Source organism: Eumetopias jubatus, unplaced genomic scaffold (assembly GCF_037043125.1).
Source record: "Eumetopias jubatus isolate StellerSeaLion01/CBP00866 unplaced genomic scaffold, mEumJub1_p1.0 scaffold_3, whole genome shotgun sequence".
Classification (NCBI taxonomy): domain Eukaryota; kingdom Metazoa; phylum Chordata; class Mammalia; order Carnivora; family Otariidae; genus Eumetopias; species Eumetopias jubatus.
Window position 1 is genome coordinate 74,331,796 of NW_028274809.1, and position 14,698 is coordinate 74,346,493.

General features: G+C 39.4%; 1 protein-coding gene across 3 annotated transcripts in view; it reads right to left on the reverse strand.

Annotated features, from left to right (window-relative positions):
* The window catches only part of GPD2 (glycerol-3-phosphate dehydrogenase 2), a 140,041-nt gene that overhangs the window by 106,198 nt on the left and 19,145 nt on the right, over positions 1-14,698 (reverse strand). The window contains exon 1 of one of the 3 annotated variants that reach the window (XM_028113037.2): positions 1,099-1,190. The exons of the other annotated variants lie outside the window; for them this stretch is intronic. The gene's annotated coding sequence lies outside the window, so the exon portion shown is untranslated. Of the gene's footprint in view, positions 1-1,098; positions 1,191-14,698 lie in introns of those variants that run through there. 3 annotated transcript variants of the gene reach the window in all.

Genomic DNA, 14,698 nt, shown 5'->3' on the forward strand with positions numbered 1-14,698 from the left:
GAGGAAAGGAACCTGCGTGCACTCATGGGGGGTGTGTAAATTGGTGCAGCCACTCTAGAAAACAGTATGGATGTTCCTCAAAAAATTAAACATAGGAAAAAAAAATTAAACCTAGAACTACCATATGATCCAGCAATTCCACTTCCGGGTGTCTATCTGAAGAAAATGAAAGCACTAATTCGAAAGATGGTCTCAAACTCACAAGAGTAATCAGAGCTAAAGGTCTGGTTTGGGGAACCTTGTGCCTAGAACTGCCACATGATAAAACATGCTTGCTGCTGGCAAACAAAAACTGGGTTGGCGGCTTCTCAGAGTTTGCGGAGCCATGCTTCTGGCTAACCGTGCAACTTACCGGCAAAACTGAATTCTTAGCTGTCCTTTTAGGATTCCCATTACAGAATGACCTCAACAATGAAATCCTACTTCAAATGGGACTTGGGGGCTCACCACGTCTGCCTCCTCCCATTCCGAAGCAAGGCTATGCTCCAGGTTAAATCTTGCATTTGAGTAACTACACCACACACTTTAGACTTAAAAAACAAGAAATAAGCACCCATGGAGAAAGGCTGAGGGGCCTCTCAGCAACCACCCACAAAATTATTCCAGAACAAGAGTATGCTTCCTGGCCTCTGAATTATTCTCCAAATAGAGTACTCAAACTCCTCTCCCTGTCCTACCATATAGCTTCTCTCTTAATTAAAGCATAAATAAAACCCATCCAAATGGATTTATCACTCCTCTGCGGAAGGAGCCCTGGGTCTCTTCACTTTCACAAACTCTCCTATCCTCTGGCCTCTTGTGTAGAAATACCAATTTCCTTTCCTATCTCCACACTCTCCATTAATTTAAGTGGGCAGGGGTGGGGGGGTGCGTGGAATACAGCTGAAAGATCATTTTTAGAAGAGTAATTTCAACCACAAGCCTTGCAGTCCTTGGGATGTGTGTTCCCTAGCAAGATGCGGCAAGATGTAAAGGCTTTCCATGCCCCTCTGACCACCTATAGCCTATGCTACTTCTCTTAGCTCTTTACCTAACTAAGCATATGCAGGTCCAAATGTAGCAAGAAGCTCCTGATACTTCAATTGTGCAGTCACCTACCTTGTAACTGTGCATGGAAAACCACCTCCTCATCTATTTTGAGGCATGACACTTTTTCAAACCCACAGAAGGTACAATGGCACAACTCAGAAGACCAGGCCTCAAGGTCCACCTGCATACAAATTCAGTGACTTACAGGAGAAGGGTGTGTGAATCTTACAAAACAAGGGTGTAGGACCTCAACAGAGGAAGTCTATAATCACGGAACTTGGCAACAAGTCCATAGCAAAATGAAAGAAGAAGTGAGTACAAAAGCACCTTCCCAACCAGCAGCCCAGTTCTAACTATAAAAAGTCAAGGTTTCTGGGAGCTTTGAATTAGACACGTTTCAACAAAGCAGACCCTTTATTATTCCAATCGGTGATATATAAAATGTTGTATATGCTTCCCTATAAGAAAGCACATCCTGGATCAGGCACACCAAGCATATGCTGATAAAGTGCTTACACAGACAAGTAACAATCAAAGCACATCAGGTACTACCTCCTCTTTCCCCAAGGCTGACTCCACAGTGGGGATAAAGATCAACACTCTGCCTGCAAACGCATCCCCCCAGCCAAGCAGAGAAGCGTGTGTAGGCACAAACGTCTTACACAGTAGTATGGAAAGCCTACAGAAACAGAGTCAGCCCTGAAGCATGCTTTCTGAAAGCTGCCAGACACAAATGAACAAAATAATCAACATCACAGGCCCATCAGCCTGTTCTCTGGAAACAGAGAAGAGCCCTACTCCATAAACTGAAAATGAATTTGTCCTTTTTTGGTTCCTTTAAACACTTTCAGAAAAGATTTGGGCCAGGGCACCTGGGTAGTTCAGTCGGTTAAGAGTCTGCCTTCAGCTCAGATCATGATCCCAGGGTGCTGGGATGGAGCCCCGCATCAGGCTCCCTGCTCAGCAGAAAGCCTGCTTCTCCCTCTCCTCCCTGCTTGTGCTCTCTCTCTTGCTATTTCTGTTGCTATCTCTCTCTCTCAAATAAATAAATAAAATCTTTAAGGAAAAAAAAAAGATTTGGGCCAAGACTGGATAGGAAATGGACCCAAGGCTTATCTGCAAAAGATTATCTCAATGGAAATAAATGAATGTGTGTGTGTGTATGTGCAAAATGTAAAATATTATATTATACTTACACGTATTCTAAAAGCCACAAACACAACAGTAACAGTGACCACCTAGAGTTGTAAAAAGTACATACGCTGAACAGAATATCAAAGGACAAACAGAAAGGCTTTTCTTAAGTTACTAGGAACAGCATTCTGATAAAACAAAATAAATGAAAGAACCAAGCAAAAGTCAGCACAAAAGTTAGAAATATAAGGAATCTTCAGATTCTGGATGTCCAAAACTCTGGACTGCGGCTGATGAGGAAGCTAAAGCAACACAATCACACACTGCTGGCACAGCATCCAAACCCTCGCCTTGTCCCTCTCTCTCACACCAGACAGCTTTAGGGAATTTTTCTGTTTCCAATCAACTTCCCCAGGAAATCCTATGCCACAAGGGCTCAACCCAAATGATGGGCAAAATCTTAACAAAGAGAGAGCATTTCAATGAAGACAAAAGAGAAACAAAATTAGGAAATGAAGAGAAAATGAAAGAAGACAAATGCTATGTGTATATTGGTTCATGTAGCTTCCAGCCAGAAACTACTTTGGAAAAGCTTCTACTTGCCTCTCCAGGACCCTTTGGGTAGGCCAGGTCATTCTAGGAGCAAGCACACAGCTCCAATGACAGAGAAAGAGGCTGGCTCAGGACCATTCTGCAGGCTCAAAGGAGGGCAGGAGCCTGGAAGCTTGACAGATGAGGAACCGGCCCAGCAAAGGGGTGAGCTGGCTCCAGGGGTTCAAGTCAGAGATTAAGAAATGTAAGCAAAAGGCACAAGGAAAAAAAAAAAGAGAAAACAAGGTCAACAACCATTGAAAGTGAGCCAGTTAAAAGTCTCTTGTTTATAAAAAACTTGTCTCAAACATTATTACATGAATCTTTCTGGTGTGCAATTTTTGTTTAACTTAATATGCAAAGCCAGAACAAATTAAAGCACTTATTTCACAAAGTTGTCTGAAGTGGAAACATATAGAGAGGAAGGAGGACCCTGGAGTAACGTGAGGAGACACGCTCACACTCTAAACCTCATTTATTATGTAACACTCAATTAAAAAAAAAAACACATAGTGTTTCCAAGACAACTTCCATATTATGTATTTATGTTTTCTTCCAATTCTAAAGTGCACACTGGTAGTACAGTCACAAATTTGACCCTTTTCCCTTATTTCCATGAGGTTCACTATAGAATTACAAGAAATCAATGAAGTCCATCTTGGCCAATAACAGATTTATATTCATTAAATGCAAATGATCTTCGTTTAACTCATAAGGGAATGATTTCTATTGTATTTGCTTTCCATAGAATTGCTTTTAAAAATCATGAAGAACTAGTTATTTCATGCAAGTGAATTTGCTTTCTACTTTAAATTCCTTTTAAAACCAAAATTAATCTATATTCTCCATCATCCTGGACATGTTAATAGATTTGTGCTTAGAGTTGTAAAATCCTATATTTAATTTTCTTTGTTTACCATATATGTAATTTAAGGTAATCCTGAGAGGCAAAAATAAAATGTCCCTCATAGGTGAAAATCTGGAGCATTCCTTCCCCCCAAATGCCCATCCCTTATAAAGACACAAATCAGTTTTAGGAACTGGATAACATGCCCAGTATGAAATTTTAAAAACTTGCATTTACATATCAATAATAAGAAATCCTCACTTAAGGGGCACCTGGGTGGCTCAGTCATTAAGCATCTGCCTTCTGCTCAGGTCATGATATCAGGGTCCTGGGATCAAGCCCCGCAGCGGGCTCCCTTCTTGGTGGGAACCCTGCGTCTCCCTCTCCCACTCCCCCTGCTTGTGTTCCCTCTCTCGCTGTGTCTCTCTCTGTCAAATAAATAAATAAAATCTTAAAAACAACAACAACAAAAAAAAGAAATCCTCACTTAAAAGAGTACAGGAGACACAAACGCTTTAATTCTGCCTTGAGGAGGAAAGAATGTTATCAATGAATCAAAGAAAAAGAAGTTCTTTAGGCAAACAGACCACACTAGTCCTGTGCCTCCCCCTGTATTTCTGCTCCCTTTACTAACACTGTTGTTGAGTTAGAAAAATGGTTCACATTCCTTCAGCAGCATAAACTTTCTCAGAGTTTACATGCTGTTATAAAATCTACTTCGGTAAGACAAGAAAAAATAACCCTTTGTTATAAAATAAATCGCATGCCAAACAATAGAGTTCAAAATAACTGCTTTTACATTAAAACATATCAAGGCTCTCATCCAGATTTATTATAACTATAACAAAGCCTTATAAAGTCATCACAATCATGGCTCTTGAATACACACCCCAACATGCTTCATAAAAAAGCATCTACCTCACCATATAAATGTATTTTTAAAAGGGTTTAGGTGCTATAAAATAGTGCACAGGCACCGTGAATCAAATGAAAAGGTATTAAAAACATATATGGATGATAATAAACTTTAACTCTACAGTCAAAAGAAATACACCCTAAGAAAATTTCAGTGAAATAGAATATTCAGAGAAAGAAGTGTTTTGACTAATGAGTTTCTATTTGTCTGATCTTAATCAAAGATCTCTTTGGTTGTTTTCCAATATCTTATATTTTTATTAAATATAGCATTATGAATTTGGAAACATTATATATTGAATATTGACACTTTTCTTTGAAGACTCATAAAGAATCTTAAAGAGACTCAAGCTCATTATCCTGAAAACTTTTTTTTTAATAGCACAGATATGGGAGGTTTGACAATCCGCCTTCAATTGTAATAAGCGCAAACAAAACTTTGAAAAGTTGGCTTTTTTTCTTACTTCAAAATGCTGATGCCAACGGATTTACTTAGCTTTTGTTCATTATTTTCATCACCAAATGAGAAGAAAATGCACCAGTTCTTTCAAAAGTTAGTTGCAATTGCATTATACATGTCATTAGGAACGCATTTTAGGAAATACTTGTTGAAGGTAGTTTATGAAATTCTGAGCTCATAAAAACACGATGACTGATAATTTTTATGATAATTAGTTATAGCACAATAATTTCAGTTAATTTAATTTACTTAAATTGAAACAAAAACTGTTCTAAATTTGATTAGAGCTGTATTACTGCTCTATTAATGAACAAGACATGGCAGGGAGTTATAACAGACACCAAGTAGTTGCGATAGGGAGACAAGTTATTCTGTTTCCTTGAGCTTGAGAATATCCCCAGGAAATAAAGCCAACCACTTTTTACGCCCTGTAGTCATTTCCCACCCCTTCAACTCCCGCCCCCCCACCGGTAGCCTGTTGAAATTTGCATTTAAAATTCACTCCCCTGCACATCTAATAATCCACTACATGTATAAATGTAACTATCAACAAAGGGTCAAATTACACACACACACAGCTTAGATGCAAAGGAAATCTAAGATATACTATAGTCAAAATAAACATGTATTGTATTCTTTACCTCAGTGATCACACTCCCTAAAAATGTCTGACCCTAAAGGAAATAAAAATTGGACAAAGAGGAAAGGCAGATTGCAGAATTCATATTTCTAACAAAAATTTCTTTAAAAAGTATGGAATATAGGGGTACCTGGGTGGGCTCAGCTGGGTGGCCAACTCTTGATTTCAGCTCAGGTCATGATCTCAGGGTCGTGGGATCAAACCCCGTGGAGCACCCCCATAGGGCTCCATGCTCAGCGGGGAGTCTGGGGGAGGATTCTCTCTCTGCCCCTACCCTCGCCTGTGTGCACTCTCTCTAAAATAAGTTAATAATTAATTAATCTTTAAACTAATAATCTTTTTTAAAAAGTATGGAATACAAGTAATACAACAATTTGTTAATGTCTATCCCCTCACCCCAAAAAAGGAAAAGACAGTCTTCTTTCACCTATGCAAAAATAATAAGCAAATCTGTATTTCCAGCTCAGGCTTCTTGGCTAAAACAGTCTTGGTCATAAGATCCTATTCTCCCCATTTGAATGAGAGATCCTCTTCAAGCCTCTCCTTTTTAGATTTTTTTTTTCTTCTTTAAAAGAACTGGCACACACTCTTAAGCTGAATGCATTCAAGTACTAAACTATAAACAAGTCTAGTCACTGTGCATGAGATAATGTGTACCAACATTACTCAGCTAATACCCTAGCTTTGACAGTCTAAAATTTAATAGCATGCACAAAAGAAGATAAAGGGTTCTACTCAATATTCTCTCTAAGGTTGCTACTGCTAAAAAAGAAAAAAAAGAAAGAAAGAAAGAAGGAAAAGAAACAAAAACACAACAAACCTCTATATTCTTTTAATTCTCCAAACACCAGATGAAAAAAGAAAATCACCAAGTATATTCCAGAAGGCGAGGTTGAAGAGACTTGCCTTGTTACTCTGTCTCCACCTGTAACTTGCTTTGTGAAGTCAGGCAAAGCATCTGAATTTGATCCTTGCTCCATCTATAAATGAAGTATCTTTGAAAATGTCCAGGCTATCTTAACTTTACATGTGTATTATTTTATGTTTGTTCTTCATTCAGTAGGTACAGGGAAAACAACTTATGCATTAAAGGTGGTACTATCTTGATGTCCTATTTATTTAATGCCATTGGATGATTAAAACTTGCACTCATTCTTTCATTCAGTAATTATTGACTGATCACCTAACATGTGCCAGGCACTGAACATACAACTGAGAACAAACATGAAAATTCCTGCCTTCTAAGAGCTTTGAGTGAAGTTCACAGTTAAGAAAGAAAAAAAAAAAAAGTCTAAACTATTTCAAATTAGAATATTTCAAAAATGCAAGTCACACTTTGTCTTCTTAAAGAATATTAAGAATATTAAGAATTCATTAACCATGAATTCAATTACTGATGACTTAAAGCTATCCCTATATACATTAGACTATGCTGTAAGGGTAATGTCCCCTCAGGAACAGTAAAAGGAACAACACCATTAACCTCTTTACTACGTGGCCAGAAGCCACAGACTGTTCCCATTTGATTTCTGCTTCTATCTGCTTTATACAAGTTTTCCTGTTTCTTCCAAACTATCAGACTAATGGTAATTTTCCCTTTAGATCTTTGAGCTCTCCAGCTCACTTCTAACTTGTTACCACTGTGGTCAGAAAAATGAGAGCCACGTTAGCTAAAACTATGCTTAAAATACCAATAAGTAACTCTGAGAAAGGAAAAGGAACAGCTTACTAGCATTTCAGCATTTAGATTTTCAACATTCTGGCTCTGTCTGTTCAAGGGCCTTTCCCCCTTTCCTTCCTATGTTCTAGGCCAGTGTTGCTCACCGGATAATTTCTGAAGTTTGTTGCACACAGTATGTGAACTGACACAAACCACAGTAGTCTGTTATGAAGATGAAGAATTTCCAATCAGATACAAGCACATAGTTCAAGATTAGGAAAAGAAAATTTGTATTTCAATTCTGCCTCATCTGAACAAATCCACATTATCTTGAAAAAAAAATTGTGGCAAACCTGTTCGCTTCTGCTCTGGAAACAATTAGAATATTTTTCTGTACTTTCTTGGATTTAAAGAAAAGTTTACAGATAAATAGGTCAAAAAGGAGTCTAACTGCCACTCCTAAAAAAAACTTTAAAAATCCTTGTTAGAAACTGGCTTATGAAAAGTACACTTTTTGTTGGTAATAGATAAAAATTGTACACTCTAAGAAAAAAAAGCAAGAGTTCAACAAATATTCAGGAAAGTATCACTGAAGGATGATCCCAAGTAAGGAAGAAGAAAGGAGGGGCAATCATTCTTGTAACATGCATTCAATGGGGACTGACTGAAGGCCTGCTATATCCTGCGCACTGCTCCAGGGGCTGGCAAGTCCTCTGCTCTGATGGACTGGGGGAAACAACAAATAAACAAATGTTAGCAAATTGAGTATTTTGAAAATGACAAGTGCTATGAAGAAAATGAGATGGAGGGTGCCTGGGTGGCTCAGTCAGTTAAGCATCTGCCTTGGGCTCAGGTCATGATCTTAGGGTCCTGGGATCAAGCCCCACCCTGGGATCGAGCCCCCCCTCCCCACTGGGCTTCCTGCTCAGCAAAGAGTCTGCTTCTCCCTCTCCCTCTTCCCCTCCCCGCGCTGCTCAAGCCCTCACATGCATACACGCACGCTCTCTCTCAAATAAATAAATAAAATCTTAAAAAAAAAAAAAAAGAAGAAAGAAAAGAAGATGTACTATTAGGTGAGAGAGTGACTGGGGTATGAGGAATCTATTCTAGACAAAATGGTCATGGAGGTGATTTGGCAAAAGCAAACTGAGGAGGAAGAGCCAGCCACCCAGCGATCCAAGAGAAGGGCCCTCCTCATAGAGGGGACAGGCATGAAAAGACACTTAGCATGTGGGAGTTTGACCTCTGCTGGAAACAGAAAGGCCGCTGAGGCTGTAGCACAGTGAATGATGTGGGCAGTGGGTTTCAGATGAGGTCAGAGGGCCAGAGGTGCTGAGTCACATATGACTTCCTCCTAGCAAGAAATTTATTCTGACAAGACAGAAATAGAAAAATCAATGGACGGCCTTAATCGGTGCAATGATACAATGGAATTTAAAGGGAGGGAGGAAGGAAGATCAACTCTGGCTACACTGCAGAGGATGCTTTTTAGGGTAATAAGAGCAAAAACAGCCATTTCTTCTTCTTCTTTTTTTTAAGATTTATTTGAGGCTCCTGGGTGGCTCAGCCCATTAAGTCTCCAACTCTGGATCTTGGCTCTGGTCATGACCTCAGGATCATGAAATCAAGCCCCAAGTCAGGCTCTGTGCTGGGTGGGGAGTCTTCTTGAGATTCTCTCCCCCTCTGTCTCTCCTTCTGCTCCCCCCCTCTTTTTCTCTCTAAAAAATAAGTAAATAAAACCTTTTAAAAAAATAAAATAAAGATTTATTTATTTGAGAGAGACAGAGAGTGCTCAAGTAGAGAGGAGGGGCAGAGGGAAAGAATCTCAAGCAGACTCGCCACTGAGCGTGAAGCCCAGCGGGCAGCTTGATCTCAGGACCCTGAGATCACGACCTGAGCCGAAATCAAGAGTCAGAGGCTTAACCAACTAAGCCACTGAGGCTCCTCTATAGCAGTCATTTCTTCTTAAGGACACCGCTAGCCTTGTTCATAATAAGTAGATGAAAGTATGAAAAAAGGAGAAAATGGAGAAAGAGAGAGAGAGAGGAAGACTTAAAAAATCACAAGAGAAAACAGTAAAAAATGTAAACCACAATCAAAAACAGTATTCTGTAATAGGAAAACAAATACTTCAGGGATAATCTTGAATATACATATCTATTGAACTTGCACACTTGAAAGACTGTTCCATATCACTCAGTCTAGCAAGCTGGTAACAAAGAACAGAGAGTGTCAACTGAGAGAGCCTCTCAAATGCCAACACCAGACATCTTTTTTATATTTCTATTCCCCCTTGGGCTAGGGTATTTTGCAGGTGACTTTTTCCCCCCACAACTCATTATATCTTGAACCGATTTTGGACCCATGTTGGAAAAGAACCCAGGGTCACATCTCAACGAGCTGAGGCACCCAGAATATTTGCCACCAACCACAGGCAGGAAGCTAAAGAGCTGTGTGAAACTTACTGACCCCTGAGTATAGGTTTAACAGACAAGAGAGACTGCATGTGATTAATTACAGTTATTTATATTTATGGGTTTGAATCTTGAGGATGCCTGGCCTCTCCCCATTTTATTTCATAATATTCCCCCAGCTGGAGACTGAAGAGCAAAAGTCAATTGCTGAGTGTTGGTATCACACTGGAAAACTAAAGGGCCATGCATTTCAATTCCAGCTCAAGAAACACCCTGGCTGAGCAGATGTAATTCACCAGACCCCAGCGGGCTAGGCTCACACTGTTGTCAGTCAAATCACATAGCTGATGGAAATCAGCAGAGCACATTAGCAATTTATGCTCAACAGCCTCTTCTCAACCATAAATTTTGAGATAATGTTAAGTGAAACCCAAAGTTAATCCAAAAAATTTGGTCCATAGGTTGAGCCTGTGTTCTCACCATGAGTCAGTCAGAAGGCAAGTGACTCACAAAATAGCATTTCTAATAGGATTCCTGTCAAAACTCCAGGTTCCGATATCAATGCAGCGAGCGTCATGCCTGACCTCACCCAGTGCACTTATGCCAACCCCTTGAGATTCCCAACCCCATAGTTTGGCATCCACCAGCAGCATGCTTTGTTTTTCAGACTGTATTCTGGGGCAGTCGAGTGCTCTGCAGCAATCACAGAATGGGAAGTTAGCAACCCAAGTCACACCCAACCCTATGACAATCTCAGCCTGAACAAAGCCACCTGACTTTTCTGGACTTCAGTGTCCCCACATAGAAGACTGACATTGTCTGTAATATTCCTTTTTCATGGCACTGCTAGATCCATAACCCCAGCCCTCTTGCTCTCCAGGGCCTCCTGCCCTTTTCCCCACCCAGACTGGTCAATGGGGTTAGATCACTCACCATACCAACTTAATAACTTCCATCAACATCGTTTTACCCCATTCTAACTTGAAAAAGCAACATGCTTATGCTGTTAAGATTTATAATAAAGTGAAGAAAGTTCTAGGTATAAGAGCCTAAATAAGTTAAACATTCTAGAATTTCTTTATTGCTTAGAAATTAATTCTTTCTGGGTTAAATTACACTCTGGATGGAGATGGGGTAATAGGCAAGTAAAAATTAACTATGAAGAGAAAAAAGTAGATATAACAGAATCTGTGTGTGTATGTCTGTATTTCTGTTTTATAGTATATGTGTGACAGCTAGTATCATCCTCAACCAGGAAAAACTGCGAGCTTTTCCACTAAGGTCAGGAACAAGAAAAGAATGTCCACTCTCACCATTTTTATTTAACATAGTACTGGAAGTCCTAGCCTCAGACAACAAAAAGAAATAAAAAGCATCCATATTGGCAAGGAAGAAGTCACACTTTCACTATTCTCAGATGACATGATAGTCTATGTACAAAACCTGAAAGACTCCACCAAAAAATTGCTGTAACTGATATACAAATTCAGCAAAGTCACAGGATATAAAACCAACATACAGAAATCTGTTGCATTTCTATAATCAATAATGAAGCAGCAGAAAGAAAAATCAAGGAATGGATCCCATTTACAACTGCACCAAAAGCCATAAGATACCTAGGAACAAACATAACCAAAGAGGTAAAAGATCTATACCCTGAAAATGATAGAACACTTATGAAAGAAACCGAAGAGGGCACAAAGAAATAGAAAAACATTCCATGCTCACGGATTGGAAGAACAAATATTATTAAAATGTCCACACTGCCCAAAGCAATCGATACATTTAATGCACTCCCCATCAAAATTCCACCAGCATTTTTCACAGAGCTAGAACAAACAATCTTAAAATTTGTATGGGACCACAAGAAAACTCCAAATAGCCAAAGCAATCTTAAAAAGGAAAGCAAGGAGCACCTGGGTGGCTTAGTCGGTTAAGTGTCTGACTCTTGATTTCAGCTTAGGTCATGATCTCAGGGTCATGGGACCAAGCCCCATATGGGGCTCTGTTCTCTTCATGGAGTCAGCTTAAGAGTCTTTCTCTCCCTCTGTCTCTGCCCCATGCCTGCTTGCTCTCTCTCACTCTCACTCTCTGTCTCTCAAAATGAATAAAATCTTTTAAAAAAAGAAACAGAAAAGAAAAGCTGGAGGCATCACAATTTCAGACTTTAAGATATATTATAAAGCTATAGTCATCAAGACAGTACAAGTCAGTATGGTACTGGCACCAAAACAGACACATGATCAATGGAACAGAAGAGAAAACCCAGAAATGGACCCTCATTTCTATGGTCAACTAATCTTCAACAAAGCAGGAAAGAACATCCAGTGGAAAAAAGACAGTCTCTTCAACAAATGGTGTTGGGAAACTGGACAGCCACATGCAGAAGAATGAAACTGGACCATTTTCTTACACCATACACAAAAATAAATTCAAAATGGATGAAAGACCTAAATGTGAGACAGGAAACCATTAAAATCCTAAAGGAGAACACAGGCAGCAACCTCTTCGACCTCGGTCACAGCAACTTCTTCCTAGACATGTCTCCGAAGGCAAGGAAAACAAAGGCAAAAATGAACTGTCGGGACCTCATCAAGATAAAAAGGTTCTGCACAGCAAAGAAAACAATCAACAAAACTAAAAGACAACCAGTGGAATGGGAGAAGATATATGCAAATGACATATCTGATAAAGGGTTAGTATCCAAGATCTATAAAGAACTTATCAAACTCAATGCCAAATAAACAAACAATCCAGTTAAGAAATAGGCAGAAGACATGAATAGACACTTTTCCAAAGAAGACATTCAGATGGCTAACAGACACATGAAAATGCTCAACTTCACTCATCATCAGGGAAATACAAATCTAAACCATGATGAGATACCACCTCACACCAGTCAGAATGGCTAAAATTAACAAGTCAGGAAACGACAGTTGTTGGCGAGGATGTGGAGAAAGGGGAACCCTCCTACACTGTTGGTGGGAATGTAAGCTGGTACAGCCACTCTGGAAAACAGTATGGCGGTTCCTTAAAAAGTTAAAAATAAAACTACCCTACAACCCAGCAATTGCACTACTAGGTTATTTATCCAAAGAATACAAAAATGCTGATTTGAAGGGGCATAAGCACCCCAATGTTTATGGCAGCACTATCAACAATAGCCAAATTATGGGAAGAGCCCAAATGTCCATCAACTGATGAATGGATAAAGAAAATGTGGTGTATATATAAATAAATAAATATAAATTAAAAATATATATATATATATACACACACAAGGGACTACTATTCAGCCATCAAAAAGAATGAAATCTTGCCATGTGCAACAACGCGGATGGAGCTAGAGGGTATTATGCTAAGTGAAATAAGTCAGTCAGAGAAAGACAAAACTATATGATTTCACTCATGTGGAATTTAAGAAACAAAGCAGATGAACATAGGGGAAGAGAAGAAAAAATAAAATAAGATGAAAACAGAGAGGAAGACGAACCATGAGAGACTCTTAACTATAGAGAACAAACCGAGGGTTGCTGGAGGGAGGTGGATGGGAGATGCCTTAAATGGGTGATGGGCATTAAGGAGGGCATGAGATGTGCACTGGGTGTGGTATGTAAGTGATGAATCACTACGTTCTACACCTGAAACCAATTTTACTATATATGTTAACTAGAATTTGAATAAAAATTGAAATAAAAAAATTAAAAATAAAGTATACGTGCGTAGGTACACACACACACACACGACTAGAAGGATATATCCAAAAATGTTTAAATTCTCATCTCTGAATGGGAGGGTTGCGAGTCATTTTTATTTTCTTCCTTGTGTGCATCATTTTTAAATTTTTTTTTGCATTTTCATTTTTAAAATTTCTAAGATGAGCATGTATTATTCTTCTATTAAGAAATAAAACTGTGAGGGGCGCCTGGGTGGCTCAGTCAGTTAAGCGTCTGCCTTTGGCTCAGGTCATGATCCCAGGGTCCTGGGATCGAACCTCACTCACATCGGGCTCCCTGCTCGGTGGCATCTCCCTCTCCCACTCGCCCTGTTCCTCTCTCGCTGTGTCTCTGTCTCTCAAATAAATAAATAAAATCTTTAAAAAAATAAAAGAAAGAAAGAAAACTGTGTATGTGAGAGTGAAAGAAAGAAAGAAAGAAAGAAAGAAAGAAAGAAAGAAAGAGAAGAAAGAAAGAAAGAAAGAAAGAAAGAAAGAAAGAAAGAAAGAAAGAAAGAAAGAAAGAGAAAGAAAAAGTGAGAACTCTAAAGAGCACCAGGCAGACAGAAAGCTGACATGTGACTAAATCCCATACCATCTGATCATTAGTTGAGTGATTTTCGTGTTACAAAACTTTTCTCATCTTTAATGAACTAGAGCAAAAGACCCACACAAAGAAAGGAAAAGGCTACTTTGCCTTTACAATTTATTAGGAATTTGAAGCAAGAACTGGAAACTGTCACAGGATTAGCTACCTTATTCTGAAGAACAGTCTCCACCCTAACTAGAATGAATGTGCCTTGAGCATCTGACACCATAATTATTGAAGCCTGACACTAGTCTTGAATTTTTAGTTATTTCATATTACATCCTCTCAGGGATTTAAAGTTTAACACAACATCAGAAATCCCAACAAATAATCAAACAAATGACTGCAAAGCTGATCCCAGTGTTGGAACTTGGTGTGCCCCAGAGTTCAACTCTGTCAGGGTAGAATCTCTTCAGCCAACAGCACACCCTATGAGGGGGGCTCCACAGTGCCAGGCCCTGAAGGAAGGCCACAGACATGGAGAAAGGACCTACAGGGGCCAACCTTCCCCACCTCTCCCCGCCCTGTGACAATTCAGTGGCCACATGCAGGAATACTGCAATGCTCTGTGTCCTTCTGGTGACAGGGTGCTGTCCCTGGCATTCACAAATGCTATCACTGATCGGTCAGGAGAATATTCTCTGCAGAAGGCAGCTGGTGTCAGGGCCATCAGAGACAGACAGCATTGATCTGAATTCCAGCTA